At 41.9% G+C, this 17,192-nt stretch overlaps 1 protein-coding gene across 3 annotated transcripts in view; it reads left to right on the top strand.

Annotated features, from left to right (window-relative positions):
• Positions 1-17,192, top strand: part of arvcfb (ARVCF delta catenin family member b) — a 346,624-nt gene that overhangs the window by 260,913 nt on the left and 68,519 nt on the right. The window lies entirely within an intron of this gene.

Below are 17,192 nucleotides of genomic sequence, written 5' to 3' on the forward strand. Positions count from 1 at the left end.
AAATAACAATCAAAACACATCTCTAGTATTTAGTAGTACCACCTCTGGCTTTTATGACAGCTTGCAGTCTCTGAGGCATGGACTTGATGAGTATTCTTCATCAATTTGGTGCCAACTCTCTTTGATTGGAGTTGCCAGATCATCCTTGCAGATCGACCATTTTTTTCAATTTCCACCGCAGGTTTTCAATAGGGTTGAGATCTGGGCTATTTGCAGGCCATGACATTGACTGGATGAGTCTTTCTCCAAGGAATCCTTTAACAGTTTTAGCTCTGTGGTGTGATGCATTGTCATCTTGGAAAATTACAAACATATTTTTAATTAATGGATAAGAAAGCTGTCTAAAATTTCAATGTAAACTTTTGCATTTATTGAAGATTGAACCGCAGCCATCTCCCCAGTGCCTTTGCCTGACATGCAGCCCCATATCATCAAGGACTGAGGGAATTTTGATGTCTTCTTCAGACAATCATCTTTGTAAATCTCACTGGAACGGCACCAGACAAAAGTTCCAGCATCATCACCTTGTTAAGAGTCAAGAATCTCCATTGGACAAGGTGTCAATAGTCAAAAATCTGCATTGGACAAGGTGATTATGCTGGAACTTTTGTTTGGTGCTGTTCCAGTGAGACCTTAAATGGCCCAAAATTACCTAATTGCCTGGCATTGACTGCCACTGACAGCCATAGACGTTCAATCTGTTTGAAGTGGAGTTCAAATGGATTGGACGTGTACTAGTGATAAACTAATTCCAATTCACACTAGAAGCTTGTTTTTCTCTTAATTAGTTGTCTGTAGAATATCTTAGAATGATTTCCTGACCAATGTATTGATAATCGTTGTATCGCCATATCGTCAGATCATCGTTATCGTGAGCTTTGTATCAAAATTGTATCGTATCGTGAGGTACCAAGAGGTTCCCACTCCTAATGCCATTATTGTTTTAGAACTTCAAATTGACTACAACCAACAGCATGGGTCTCAATCCGTTATCTGTGCTTCTGTGATTGGTTCTTTCAGTTTCAGCCTGTGCTTGTTAGCCTTAAACATTGATTTTGATAGCCACAGAACAGCAGACTAACTTGCCATGTATTTTATCAATAGAGAAAATCAGACTGTCTTTCCAGATTAATAATCCAGTGCGTTTTATGTATGAATTCTGGTTGCGCTTAATGTCCACAAGCGTGTTATTGGAGCGTAAAAATATTATACTGTTCCAGTAAAATGCTCAAGACATACCTTCATAAATATATTAATGAATCATACAAAAATTACAATGTTAAAAAAAAAGACAACATAACAAATGGGGTACATTGACATAGGGCTGTTCAATTTTACCCAACAAGGAAATTCAATTTATTTTCTTTCAAACCTGATTTTCCGATATCAATCACAATTTCTTTGCAAAATAAAAAAATAATAACAAACTAGGCCTGCAAGCAGGACTGAACGGGCCCTCGCAATCTAGCGCAACTCGGACGTCACGCAACTCGGACTGTGTGCAGGTCAGGGTGGTGGCAGATCCTCCTCTCTAATCATCTCATTAGAACCTAACATGCTCGAAAGTCGCCTATTTACATTCCCACACCCAAGAGATAAAAACCCCTATTGGAGAGAGTACTACAAAAAAGGAGCCACTACTGAGCTGTGCAGCCAAGCCCTTATTCAAAACCAAAATTAATCTTCTAACTGGGCCAATTCGACCAAGTGTGCCAAATATTGTGGCTCTATAAGCTGCCTGAGTCTCTGAAAAAAAATATTTCCTTTAAATGGCGAACAAAGGGTCGTCACGGCAACAGACAGAGACACGTGGACATGGGCCGTAAAAAAGTATTTTAATAGGTCTTGAAACTACAATGACCAACCTGAAAAGAACTGGACATGTATTGGAAAAACGAGTGACTTTCTATCGCCACTAGTTGGCGCTGTAGGGTTGATGCAAATGACCCCTACAAGGCCCTTCAGGGTATGACTCTCAACAAGCACGGGAAGTTTGGCACAGATATGTTCTATATCTGCCGAGTTATGACTGTTCAAAGTTTTTGGAGAGAAAAATTGTTGACAGTCATTTTCACTTTCCTGTTTGGACCCCTCCGCTTCAACGAAACTTCAATATTTTTCATCAGGCACCTGAAGACAGGTCTTAAGGCTTCCCTTATGCAGGTTTGAGGTAGATTGATTTTTTCCCTTTAGAGGAGGAGTGTGTCCCGTAAAAAAGGGCATTTCCTGTTCCCACTAGGAGGCGCCAGGCACAAATGGTAAATTTTCAATCCAGTCCTGCTCAGGCTGGTATACCTCACACACATGCCAGATTTAAAATAGATTGAACGTTGTATGAGGGAGTTATCAGTCATTTTCCGAATTCGGTGTTTTGGCGAAAAAATGGCCGACTTTGGCACCCCGCCCATGTCAGGCCCGTGAATGAAAACACACCATTTTTATAACTTAAGATTTCATATGCCTCATGAACAGTCACGCCAATTTTGAGAATGATCAAACTAATTCCCTAGGTGCCAAGGTGTAAAATGTGCACATTGTAAATCGATAAAAATTTCACATTCAATCCAAAATACCCGATTTCCTGTTGGGTTTGGAATACGCATGCAAGAGACTTTTTGGAGCAGTTTTGTACAAGGTATCGACTCTTCGAATTTCATCCCTCTACGTTGAAAAAACCTAAATGGAGAGGCCTTTTTGAAAATTTCAAGGGGGCGCCACTGAGCCATTTTGTTACATGTTTCGTAACGTTGCAAGATTATTGAACATTATGGAAAGCCGCATTTATGTCCAAATTTTTGTGAGTTTTCGTGCATGTTCAAGCCTCCAAATGTTAACTCTTACTGTGAACCCATGAAAATTTCACATTCGATCCAAAATACCCGATTTCCTGTTGGATTTGGAATATGGGTGCAAGAGACTTTTTGGAGCAGTTTTGCATAAGGTATCTACTCCCCAAATTTCCTTGCTCTATGTTGAAAAAACCCAATAGGAAAGGCCTTTTTTAAAACTTCTTTCTGTCGCCACTAGTTGGCACTGTAGAGTTGATGCAAATGACCCCTACAAGAACCTTCAGGGTATGACTCTCAACAAACACGGAAAGTTTGGCGCAGATATGTTGCATATCTGCCGAGTTATGACTGTTCAAAGTTTTTGGCGAGACAAATTGTTGACGGTCATTTTCACTTCCAGTTTGGACCTCTCCGCTTCAACGAAAACTCAATATTTTTCATCAGGCACCTGAACACATGTCTTGAGGCTCCCCTGAAACAGGTTTGAGGTCAATAGATTTTTTTCCCTTGGAGGAGGAGCCTGTCTCGTAAAGAAGGCCATTTCCTGTTTCCACTAGGGGCGCCAGGCCTAATGGGTAATATTTCAATGCAGTCGTGTTCAGGCTGGGATATCTCATAAACATGCTAGAAATGAAAAAGATTGAACGTTGGATCACTGAGTTTTTAATCATTTTCTGAATTTGGTATTTTGCCTAAAAATGGCCGACTTTGGGACCACGCCCAGGCCAGACCCTTGAATGAAAACACACCATTTTGAAAACTTAAGATCTCATATGTCTCCTGAATAGTCTGACCAATTTTGAAGACGATCCAACTATTTTCTTCAGCGACAAGGTCTCAAATGTAAATCGATAAAATTTCACATTTGATCCAAAATTTCCAGCTTCCTGTTGGGTTTGGAATATGGGTGCAAGAGACTTTTTGGAGCAGTTTTGCACAATGTATCGACTCGCCAAATTTCATCGTTCTACGTTGAAAAAACCTAATAGGAAAGGCCTTTTTGAAAATTTCAAGGGGGCGCCACTGAGCCATTTTGTTAAATTTTTTTGTAGATTATCAAAATTTACGCAAAGTTGCATGTATGTGCAAATTTTGGTGAGTTTTCGTGCATGTTCAGGCCTCCAAATGTAAACTCCAACTGTGAACCGATAAAAATTTCACATTTGATCCAAAATATCCGATTTCCTGTTGGATTTGGAATATGGGTGCAAGAGGCTTTTTTGAACAGTTAGGCATAAGGTATCTACTCCCCAAATTTCATTGCTCTACGTTGAAAACCTGAGAGGAGAGGCCTTTTTGAAAATTTTAAGGGTCAAGGGGGCGCCACTGAGCCATTTTTTGACATTTTTTCAAAACGACACAAGATTATCGAAATTTACGCAAAGCCGCACGTATGTGCAAATTTTGGTGACTTTTCGTGCATGTTCAGGCCTCCAAATTGGCCATTTTCATTTGCCCTGAAAAAAGAAGAATAATAATAACTAGGCCTGCAAGCAGGACTGAACGGGCCCTCGCAATCTAGCGCAACTCGGACGTCACGCAACTCGGACTGTGTGCAGGTCAGGGTGGTGGCAGATCCTCCTCTCTAATCATCTCATTAGAACCTAACATGCTCGAAAGTCGCCTATTTACATTCCCACACCCAAGAGATAAAAACCCCTATTGGAGAGAGTACTACAAAAAAGGAGCCACTACCGAGCTGTGCAGCCAAGCCCTTATTCAAAACCAAAATTAATCTTCTAACTGGGCCAATTCGACCAAGTGTGCCAACTATTGTGGCTCTATAAGATCCCTGAGTCTCTGAAAAAAAATATTTCCTTTAAATGGCGAACAAAGGGTCGTCACGGCAACAGACAGAGACACGTGGACATGGGCCGTAAAAAAGTATTTTAATAGGTCTTGAAACTACAATGACCAACATGAAAAGAACTGGACATGTTTTGGAAAAACGAGTGACTTTCTATCGCCACTAGTTGGCGCTGTAGGGTTGATGCAAATGACCCCTACAAGGCCCTTCAGGGTATGACTCTCAACAAGCACGGGAAGTTTGGCGCAGATATCTTGTATATCTGCCGAGTTATGACTGTTCAAAGTTTTTGGAGAGAAAAATTGTTGACAGTCATTTTCACTTTCCTGTTTGGACCCCTCCGCTTCAACGAAACTTCAATATTTTTCATCAGGCACCTGAAGATAGGTCTTAAGGTTTCCCTTATGCAGGTTTGAGGTAGATTGATTTTTTCCATTTAGAGGAGGAGTGTGTCCCGTAAAAAAGGGCATTTCCTGTTCCCACTAGGAGGCGCCAGGCACAAATGGTAAATTTTCAATCCAGTCCTGCTCAGGCTGGTATACCTCACACACATGCCAGATTTAAAATAGATTGAACGTTGTATGAGGGAGTTATCAGTCATTTTCCGAATTCGGTGTTTTGGCGAAAAAATGGAAGAATTTGGCGCCCCGCCCAGGTCAGGCCCGTGAATGAAAACACACCATTTTTATAACTTAAGATTTCATATGCCTCATGAACAGTCTCACCAATTTTGAGAATGATCAAACTAATTCCCTAGGTGCCAAGGTGTAAAATGTGCACACTGTAAATCGATAAAAAGTTCACATTCAATCCAAAATACCCGATTTCCTGTAGGATTTGGAATGTGTGTGCAAGAGACTTTTTGGAGCAGTTTTGCACAAAGTTTTGACTCTCCAAATTTCATCACTCTATGTTAGAAAAACCTAAATGGAAAGGCCTTTTTGAAAATTTCAAGGGGGCGCCACTGAGCCATTTTGTTAAATTGTTTCGTAACGTTGCAAGATTATCGAATGTTATCCAAAGCCGCATGTATGTGCAAATTTTGGTGAGTTTTTATGCATATTCAAGCCTCCAAATGTAAACTCTTACTGTGAACCCATGAAAATTTCACATTCGATCCAAAATACCCGATTTCCTGTTGGATTTGGAATATGGGTGCAAGAGACTTTTTGGAGCAGTTTTGCATAAGGTATCTACTCCCCAAATTTCCTCGCTCTATGTTGAAAAAACCCAATAGGAAAGGCCTTTTTTAAAACTTCTTTCTGTCGCCACTAGTTGGCACTGTAGAGTTGATGCAAATGACCCCTACAAGAACCTTCAGGGTATGACTCTCAACAAACACGGAAAGTTTGGCGCAGATATGTTGCATATCTGCCGAGTTATGACTGTTCAAAATTTTTGGCGAGACAAATTGTTGACGGTCATTTTCACTTCCAGTTTGGACCACTCCGCTTCAACGAAACCTCAATATTTTTCATCAGGGACCTGAACACATGTCTTGAGGCTCCCCTGAAACAGGTTTGAGGTCAATAGATTTTTTTCCCTTGGAGGAGGAGCCTGTCTCGTAAAGAAGGCCATTTCCTGTTTCCACTAGGGGCGCCAGGCCTAATGGGTAATATTTCAATGCAGTCATGTTCAGGCTGGGATATCTCATAAACATGCTAAAAATGAAAAAGATTGAACGTTGGATCACGGAGTTTTTAATCATTTTCTGAATTTGGTATTTTGCCTAAAAATGGCCGACTTTGGGACCACGCCCAGGCCAGACCCTTGAATGAAAACACACCATTTTGAAAACTTAAGATCTCATAGGTCTCCTGAATAGTCTGACCAATTTTGAAGACGATCCAACTTTATCCTTCAGCGACAAGGTCTCAAATGTAAATCGATAAAATTTCGCATTTGACCCAAAATTTCCGGCTTCCTGTTGGGTTTGGAATATGGGTGCAAGAGACTTTTTGGAGCAGTTTTGTACAATGTATCGACTCACTAAATTTCATTGTTCTACGTTGAAAAAACCTAATTGGAGAGGCCTTTTTGAAAATTTCAAGGGGGCGCCACTGAGCCATTTTGTTAAATTTGTTTGTAGATTATCAAAATTTACGCAAAGTTGAATGTATGTGCAAATTTTGGTGAGTTTTCGTGCATGTTCAAGCCTCCAAACGTAAACTCCAACTGTGAACCGAAAAAATTTCACATTCGATCCAAAATACCCGATTTCCTGTCGAATTTGGAATATGGGTGCAAGAGGCTTTTTTGAACAGTTAGGCATAAGGTATCTACTCCCCAAATTTCATCGCTCTACGTTGAAAACCTGAGAGGAGAGGCCTTTTTGAAAATTTTAAGGGTCAAGGGGGCGCCACTGAGCCATTTTTTGAAATTTTTTCAAAACGACGCAAGATTATCAAATTTTACGCGAATCTGCACGTATGTGCAAATTTTGGTGACTTTTCGTGCATGTTCAGGCCTCCAAATTGGCCATTTTCATTTGCCATGAAAAAAGAAGAATAATAATAATAATAATAATAATAATAATAATAATAATAATCCTTTGCATTACAATAGGGCCTTCGCACGCCTAGTGCTCGGGCCCTAACTAGCGCAACTCGGACGTCACGCAACTCGGACTGTGTGCAGGTCAGGGTGGTGGCAGATCCTCCTCTCTAATCATCTCATTAGAACCTAACATGCACGAAAGTCGCCTATTTACATTACCACACCCAAGAGATAAAAAACCCTATTGGAGAGAGTACTACAAAAAAGGAGCAACTACTGAGATGTGCAGCCAAGCCCTTATTCAAAACCAAATTAATCTTCTAACTGGGCCAATTCGACCAAGTGTGCCAAATATTGTGGCTCTATAAGCTGCCTGAGTCTCTGAAAAAAAATATTTCCTTTAAATGGCGAACAAAGGGTCGTCACGGCAACAGATAGAGACACGTGGACATGTGCCGTAAATAAGTATTTTAATAGGTCTTGAAACTACAATGACCAACCTGAAAAGAACTGGACATGTATTGGAAAAACGAGTGACTTTCTATTGCCACTAGTTGGCGCTGTAGGGTTGATGCAAATGACCCCTACAAGGCCCTTCAGGGTATGACTCTCAACAAGCACGGGAAGTTTGGCGCAGATATGTTGTATATCTGCCGAGTTATGACTGTTCAAAGTTTTTGGAGAGAAAAATTGATGACAGTCATTTTCACTTTGCTGTTTGGACCCCTCCGCTTCAACGAAACTTCAATATTCTTCATCAGGCACCTGAAGACAGGTCTTAAGGCTTTCCTTATGCAGGTTTGAGGTAGATTGATTTTTTCCCTTTAGAGGAGGAGTGTGTCCAGTAAAAAAGGGCATTTCCTGTTCCCACTAGGAGGCGCCAGGCACAAATGGTAAATTTTCAATCCAGTCCTGCTCAGGCTGGTATACCTCACACACATGCCAGATTTAAAATAGATTGAAGGTTGTATGAGGGAGTTATCAGTCATTTTCCGAATTCGGTGTTTTGGCGAAAAAATGGCCGACTTTGGCACCCCGCCCATGTCAGGCCCGTGAATGAAAACACACCATTTTGATAACTTAAGATTTCATGTGCCTCATGAACAGTCTCGCCAATTTTGAGAATGATCAAACTAATTCCCTAGATGCCAAGGTGTAAAATGTGCACACTGTAAATCGATAAAAATTTCATATTCAATCCAAAATACCCGATTTCCTGTTGGGTTTGGAATACACATGCAAGAGACTTTTTGGAGCAGTTTTGTACAAGGTATCGACTCTCCGAATTTCATCCTTCTACGTTGAAAAAACCTAAATAGAGAGGCCTTTTTGAAAATTTCAAGGGGGCGCCAGTGAGCCATTTTGTTACATGTTTTCGTAACGTTGCAAGATTATTGAACGTTATGCAAAGCCGCATGTATGTCCAAATTTTTGTGAGTTTTCGTGCATGTTCAAGCCTCCAAATGTAAACTCCTACTGTGAACCGATAAAAATTTCACATTCGATCCAAAATACCCGATTTCCTGTTGGATTTGGAATACGGGTGCAAGAGACTTTTTGGAGCAGTTTTGCACAAGGTATCGACTCCCCAAATTTCATCACTCTATGTTAAAAAAACCTAATAGGAAACGCCTTTTTGAAAAATTCAAGGGGGCGCCACTGAGGCATTTTGTTACATTTTTTCGTAACATTGCAAGATTATCGAACGTTATCCAAAGCCGCATGTATGTGCAAAATTTTACGAGTTTTTGTGCATATTCAAGCCTCCAAATGTAAACTCCTACTGTGAACCCATGAAAATTTCACATTCGATCCAAAATACCCGATTTCCTGTTGGATTTGGAATACGGGTGCAAGAGACTTTTTGGAGCAGTTTTGCATAAGGTATCTACTCCCCAAATTTCCTTGCTCTATGTTGAAAAAACCCAATAGGAAAGGCCTTTTTTAAAACTTCTTTCTGTCGCCACTAGTTGGCACTGTAGAGTTGATGCAAATGACCCCTACAAGAACATTCAGGGTATGACTCTCAACAAACACGGGAAGTTTGGCGCAGATATGTTGTATATCTGCCGAGTTATGACTGTTCAAAGTTTTTTGCGTGACAAATTGTTGACGTTCATTTTCACTTTCCTGTTTGGACCCCTCCGCCTCAACGAAACCTCAATATTTTTCATCAGGCACCTGAACACAGGTCTTAAGGCTCCCCTGATGCAGGTTTGAGGTCAACAGATTTTTTTCCCTTGGAGGAGGAACCTGTCTCGTAAAAAAAGGCATTTCCTGTTCTCACTAGGGGGCGCTAGACCTAATGGGTAATATTTCAATGCACTCGTGTTAAGGGTGGGATACCACACATACATGCCAAATATGAAAAAGATTGAACGTTGTGTCAAGGAACTATTAGTCATTTACTGAATTTGTCATTTTGCCGAAAAAATGGTCGACTTTGGCACCACGCCCAGGTCAGACCCGTGAATGAAAACGCACCATTTTCAAAACTTAAGATTTCATATGTCTCCTGAACAGTCTCACCAATTTTGAAGATGATCCAACTAACTCCCTCGGCGAAAAGGTCTCAAATGTGCACCCTGTGAATCGATAAAAATTTCATATTTGAGCCAAAATAACCGATTTCCTGTTGGGTTTGGAATATGCGTGTAAATGCTTTTTTGGAGCGGTTTTGGACAAGGTATAGACCCCCCAAATTTCATTGCTCTACGCTGACATACCCTAATGTTATAGGCCAATTTTAAAATTTCAAGGGGGCGCCACTGAGCCATTTTGTTGTATTTTTTTGCAACGTTGCAAAATTATCGAATTTTACAATTTTTCGGACGTATGTGCAAATTTTGGTGACTTTTCGTGCATGTTCAGGCCTCCAAATTGGCCGTTTTCATTTGCCCTGAAAAAAAAAAAAAAAAAAAAAAATAAAAAAAAAAATAATCCTTTGCAAAACAATAGGGCCTTCGCACGCTTAGTGCTCGGGCCCTAATAAAGTTTTTTTTTTTTTTTTTTTTTTTTTTTTTTTTAAATATCTTTGATTTAAACCTATTTTTTCTTTAGTAGTAATTAAAGTGCCAGTGAATTTAACTCTGTTAACACACACAGAACAATCCCTTGGGATTAAGACCATTTTATTGATACAACAGACTTCAGCTCTGTTCTTAATTCAAGCAATGATGAAAGAGGAAAGTGCATATACAATTTGTAACAAAATCAAACCAAATAGTCTGTCTGCAAGTCAGTCTGCCAACCAGCTAGCCAGCCAGTCAATCAAGTCAGTCAGGTGAAGTCGGTAGGCAGCCAGACTCAGGGTGATGTGCTGACACATTTCTCTCTGGTCTTACTTACATAAATGAATGATTAGTGCAAAGCTGTCACTTAATAATAACAATATGCAAGGTGGAAATCACCTTGTCCAAACAAACATAATGAGTGACCAGTGAAGGTTACAAACAGAATGATCCCTTAGGTTTATGGGCACCTCATCTTTACAAAAGACCTCAGGTCAAACACATTAATGGGGCAATGATCAATGTGCATATAGAATACATTTTCAAATGTACAGTGGGGAGAACAAGTATTTGATACACTGCCATTATCAAATACTTGTTCTCCCCACTGTACACCTCTGCATTTTGCCAAATATGTTACTGTATTAAAAGAAAAAAAACATGGCATGATTTTAGTTACTGTAATCTAGTAGCAATCTTGACAGGAAAACGAAACAGAGGGACATACAGACACACACCCACACCGGGACAGACACAAAGATGCACACATATACAGGTGTTGTACAAAATAATGGAAACACCTAATGTTTTGGCATCTTAATCATCGAACATAATTGCTAAAGAATGGCATGAGGAACATTCTAATGAAGTTGAGCATCTCGTATGGCCGGAACAATCCCCAGACGTCAACGTTATTGAGCATTTATGGTCCGTTTTAGAGATTCCATTAAAATGTCGATTTCCATCGCCATCGTCTCGAGGGTATTCTAACTGCTTAAAATTCCTTTGGAAACAATTCACAAGTTGTATTAATCAATACCTCGGGGAATTGTGGCTGGAAATGATACAAAAGGCAGACCTACATCATATTAAATGTGCTTTTGTTGATTTTTTTAAGGTGTTTCCATTATTTTGTCCAACCCTTGTACCTTTATACTTGTGGTATAGTGCAATATACACTCAGCGAGACATAGCGCTATATTACTGTCTGTCATTGTGTTGTACATGAAAGTGAGCAGACGAAATAAATGAGGAACTGTTGAACGTTTCAAGTGTTGAACGTTTCAAGGCTGCATGTTTTATTTGACAATCCACTGCAATCCTTTTACGTATACAACAATATTTTAAGTACATCATGAAATCATACACTTACTCATGGCGTTATGAAATTTGTGTCCAAAGTTGGCTGGGCAAAAGTAGCAGAAACCCCAATAGCCATGGTTGTTGTTCTTCTTGTTAAGATGCCGCGCTCTCGTGGGAGGAAGCGAAATGCAGAGGAAGCTATGGCGGCTTAGATAAACCAAAATGGTGCGGTTTTGAAACTCGAATGTACCGATTTGAACATTTTTAACATCATTTTAACTAGAAAAGTATAGTTCTCTTTGTCTGCTTGGCGATCTGAATACAGTGAATATCTCTATCCATCAAACCCGTCCACTACTAGCAAGTCTAACGATAGCCAAAAAAACAATATTGTTGAATTGGAAAAACAAACAAAACATTAGCATTAACCAATGGCTAAATCTAATCATTGAATATATAACATTAGAGAAAATATCTGCCAAACAGACAAATAAAATGGACAAATACGAACAACAGTGGGAAACGGTCGCAAGAATGATGAACATAGAATAAGGATTCTCTCTCACCTGCGAAGGAATGCCACAAAAATAATAGAAATGTATACATAAATGGATGTATGCGTGGTGTCCAGGGAAGTTGTATGCATCCTTCTGCAGCTGGAAACTGGACATGTTTAAATCTGAACTGTTTTATACACTCCCAACAGCATGTAATAAATAATTTTTCTTCCTTCACAGTTTAGTCGGTCAATTGGCTTATTTTACAAGGATACTCATAGACAATTTGGTTTCCAGCTACTGGGGATCATATGCAACTTTTTTTGGAACACCCTATATATTACTTATCAGACTTGGAACAATTAAGGAACTATGCGTAAATAATACACTTCACTGGTCCGTGGCATACATCTAATGGTGTTTGATAAACCTCTTCTTCTATCAGCTTTACAGGTGGAGTTTGTTGGCGTCCTGCCCTGGGCCGTCCCGCCACCGGTCTTGGCCCCCGGGATTTTCGGCCGGGGCTTGTCTGGTTGCGTCTGGCTGTGCGGGGGGTCCCGTCGGGCGCGCGCTGGTGTCGTGGGCGGGTGGGGGGGCCGCGCGTGTGCCGGTCCGGGGCCGTGGCCCTTCCCCGGCCGGCCGGGGTGGGGTGGAGTTGGGGTGGGGGCCGGGGGGTGTATGCGGCAGCCATGGTTCCCTCCCAGGTCCGCCCGGCCGGAGCCGCGTCTCCCTGTACCGGGTGCCGGGGAGGTGCCCTCTGGTGCCATACCGCGCGCCCCTCTTGGCCCGGGGGTGGGTTGTGGGGGGTGCGCTTCCCTCCCCTTGGTCTGTTTCCGGCCCTGTCCGCCTCCCTAGGCCGCGGCGGCCGCGGCTGCCCCCCGGCCGGCGGGGTCATTGGCGAAGCCTCTTGGGGCCCGCGGGGCCTAGGGTGAGGCTTGCTGTCCCTTGCCGGTGGGGTGGACGCCCCCTGGTCGCCGGCGCTTGGTGTGGCGCCTGCTCGGGGTGCGGGGTGGGTGCTCGGTGGGTGGGAGGGGGGTGGGCGGTCGCGGAGGCGCCGTGGGTGGTCTGGGGCGGGGATTGATCGGGGCCCTGACGCTTCTTCTGCCCTGGGGCCGGTGGTTCTGGTGGACGGGGCCACGCCCGCGGGAGCCTGCCTCTTAACTCACGCACTTCTCACTTCGGCACTGTAAATATTTTTCACCCTGGCACTTACATGCTCATACATTTCTCCGGGGAGAGTTGGGACGGAGCTTTACAGTCCCAGCCCGACTCCCCCCTGTTTTTAATGCACCACACACCAAGGTTGTGGAATGGTTGGGACCTGTTGGGGGGGGGGGGGTTCTCACGGCTGCCTCCTCACCACAGGCCCCGCCATCCCTGCACCTTTTTTAAATGCACCACACACATCATACTCCACAGGAGAGCTTCGGCAAAGGGCGGTGGGACGGGCGGCTGGACAGAAACTCCATGCTGCGGTCCCACTGCCCCAAGCCAAGCTCTCCTATTTTAATGCATACATTGCACTACCCTCCCCTCACACCCATCACGGTGCTGGGTGATGGCTGCCAGTCGGGAACCTGGCAGCCACAGTAATAGGGTGGTAGGTGGGTCCCACACTTTTTTTATATGGCGTGGCTCCCGGGGTGTGGCCTCCCCTCTGCCTCGGCTGCCGGCCGCGGGAGTGGGTTGGGGGGTCGGGTCTCCGATCTTGCATCGCCCCGTGGCAGTTCCTGGGCGTTCTCCTGCCTCCGCCTTCCCCTCTCTTCTCTGGCTGGGCATCCGCCCTGCGCTCCGTCGCGGGTCGCTGGCTGGGCGCCGGTGTATCAGCGGGGTGTCGCCTGCACCGGTTTCTCCACCCGTCTGCGTGGCTGTCGCGCGCCCGGTGGGGCTTGCGTGCTGCTGGATGTGGTAGGGCATGCTCGGGTTGGGGGTTCCGGTGCCGGGATTGGCGATGCGGCGGCGTAGGGTTGGTCGCCAACGGGCTTACACTCATAAGAGATTCACACGATTACTGGGTTCTAGATCACAGAACTGATTTGTGTACACTCTACCCCTTTCAATCACTTAGCTTATAGTCTTATAGACACCCCCACCCCCATTCTCCTCTTTCACTGGCCAATTGGCCCCCACATGGTGTAAACCGGAAATACATCTCGCTGACGATAGCACCAGCATATTAATAACTAGTTTAGATGTTCAATGTATTTCTTGTTGTTGTTTGTGTATGTGTTTCTTTTCTTTCTTCTCTTGTATTTCTTTTCTTCTGTCCCCCCATAATCCCTTCCTGTTCACTGCTTTGTCATAATAAAAAGGTATTTTGAAGGATCACAATGGGAGTATGTCAGACTCTCCATGTGAAACATTAAAACTGTTCAGAATCCGGGCACTTAGACTTCCATTTTCTGTGTCAAACAGCTGAACAGGACAGGTTTAAAAAAAAAAAAAAAAAAAAAAAAAAAAAAAAAAAAATAGAAAAGTATAGTTCAAATTTGATTAATAAATCAGCCTTACATTGACACACACGTTTCATAATGCGGTGCGCTGTATAACTGCAAAAAATACGGGATGGTAAAAAAACTGACATTTCTGTCATGCCCTGACTGTAATAAAATAACTTTGAAAATATGGCCCTCCAAAATATATACAAGCACATATATCATTTACATATAGCCCATGTATTTCTTGGTAATGTTTGTAGTAACAAACTTGTTTCCCACTGAGTTTGAGTCAGGAAAGGAATGGGTGGAAGAGAACATTAATTAGCTGGACAAACTTAATAGCCAAGCTAGAAGGAGCCTAATTTCTATCCGTGCGTCTGTCTGTGCTCCCCAGATAATGTAATTAGTCATAACCTCAGCTCTTGTGCCTTTCCCTTATCCATGTTCGCACAAACCCTAGGCATTAAAGAGAAGGCAAATACATATAAAGTAAAGGGGGGGGGGGGGGGTGACTAAATAGAGAAAGTCACGTTACAACCACTTAAACCTTTCTTTTCTTGTTGTTTATAGTCACACACTTATGCTTTATTTAAGATTTAAAAATTACATACTTTAGCAGGCAGTTAACCCTTTCAAGTATTTCTTGTAGGATAAACAACAAAGAAATAGAGTTTAAGCATACCTTAAAAACATGTATTTGCACTTCTAAGCTAGAACCTCATCTAATTCTTAAGAGCCTCAATTTTATGTAAATACTTTCCGTCTCTGAGTACTGTAGTCGATTGCAGGAATTGGGTTTGTAGTTTTGTTTGCTTTCAATAATGTTGAAATATTTCTTGCCAATCATATTTTTCTTCAACGTTCAGTTTCTTTTCCCACTCATCATTATTCATCGTTTATCTTCCTGGTGCCAGTTGGCTGCTCATATGTTGAATGTGTGTTGATGAGTGGCGCTTGTCTTAACTCAAACCGTTGCCAGTGACACATCTTTGGAAGTAGTGAAACCTACAAGGCAGCTATGAATGTTTGTTTGCCATCATATTGACGTTGGCCAGAAAAGCACATTATTGATGACATTCAAATGTGGATGATGGCATCCACACCTAATCACCACCACGCATTTTGTACAAAAATGTCAACTTTCATTTGTATGGCACATGTTTGAGAGTCTTAAGTTGTTTCTAGTCTCTTGAATATTTTTGGTAGGATATTTGGATTGTTATTTTTTGTAGAAGGTTTCTCCTAATAGGTTACTTTGCATCTGTCAGAGCAGACCAGGGCATTATACAATCTGTGGGCCATATCTGACCCATCCGTAACATCCAAGTATGAGTAAGTGCTGTGTGACAGAATAATTTTTTAGCGTGTTTTTGTATTTATACTCTGAGCTGCTATTTACCGGATAAATAACTTGTTTTAAGTCACTCCTGATAAGATTGTCAGTTTAATACTCCCTGAATAAAGCCGCAGGGAGGAGTGCGATAAGAAATGACAGTCAAACAAAGGGATGAGTAATTTAAAATTGAAGCACTAGCTCTTCCAAATATGGAATTTATTGTGTCATTTTAGGGGTTTCCAGCTAAATTTGGCAACATTTTCCTACTACTACCTAAAATCCTTTATTTATATCATTTAATGTACATCAATATAATTACCGTATTGGCCCGAATATAAGACGGCCCTGATTATAAGACGACCCCCTCTTTTTCAAGACTCAGTTTGAAAAAATACTTTTTGAACACCAAATTAATTTTTATACTGAAAATAATTACAGTACATCTGAAACAAATGATTATAACAATATATTTGAGAGAAAAAGCATGTTATTTTGCCTCATTCAAATCTTAATATCTGAGCATTTAAATATGTAAACTAAAGTGCAATCACATTCGTAAATGAATGGCTTCTGGGTTTTGAAATGTAAATAAAGCAAGCTATTGTGATAAAACAACAAAATTGCAATAACTGAATTAACCATCAAAGTGAAGTCTAACTGTAACTGTAGTCTTGAAACAAATCTGAATAAGGAAAAACATTGCAATAAAATAATGCAAACTGGTTAAACTTCAGAGTAGCTGCGATCAGTCGTGACAGAATATCTCTTCAAAAATATCTGGCGTCATCTAGCGTCGTGAATGGGTATAATGTCTAGACCGCGAATATAAGACGACCTACACTTTTCCAGTCTTATTTCAATGCAAAAAAACACCGTCTTTTATTCGGGCCAATGCAGTAATTCATAATAAATGAAGCCAGGTGTGACCTGGGTCGTCCCTGGGCCTCATCCTGCTAAGACATGTTCTGAACACCTCACCAGGTATTTTCAGCATCTTGTATCTGAGATCATGTTCTTTTGATGGTGACCCACAGCATATGGCTATAGATGAGGGTAGGAATGTAGCTTGACCAGTAAATCGAGAGTTTTGCCTTTCACCTCTGCTCAGTTTTTACCATGACAGAAATTTGGAGGATCTCAGATGCTACACGAGTTCATTGTACAACTGTATAATGACAATAAAGGACTATTCTATTCTTTAGGCAGAAATCAGACCTCCAAGCATACAAAACCCCTTGTCCCCGCATGTTGCTTCTTGGGTTGTTCCCGTCCAGAGCCCATAGGCGCAGGTCCAACCAGGCACTCACCAATGAGCCCCTTTCCGGGCAAGGGGAACTAAAAATCCATCTGTATTGATTAGAGTCAGCGGTCACTTATCTTTATCTGGTCCCTCATGTAGGACCAGTTTGCCTTGGCTGACCCTGATGGGACATAATAATCCATACAATAAGATAAGGTGATGACTCACAAATGGGTAATATTACAGTGCTACTGTGGAAACAAACTAACATCATAG

Source organism: Corythoichthys intestinalis, chromosome 3, assembly GCF_030265065.1.
Source record: "Corythoichthys intestinalis isolate RoL2023-P3 chromosome 3, ASM3026506v1, whole genome shotgun sequence".
In the NCBI taxonomy this organism is placed as follows: domain Eukaryota; kingdom Metazoa; phylum Chordata; class Actinopteri; order Syngnathiformes; family Syngnathidae; genus Corythoichthys; species Corythoichthys intestinalis.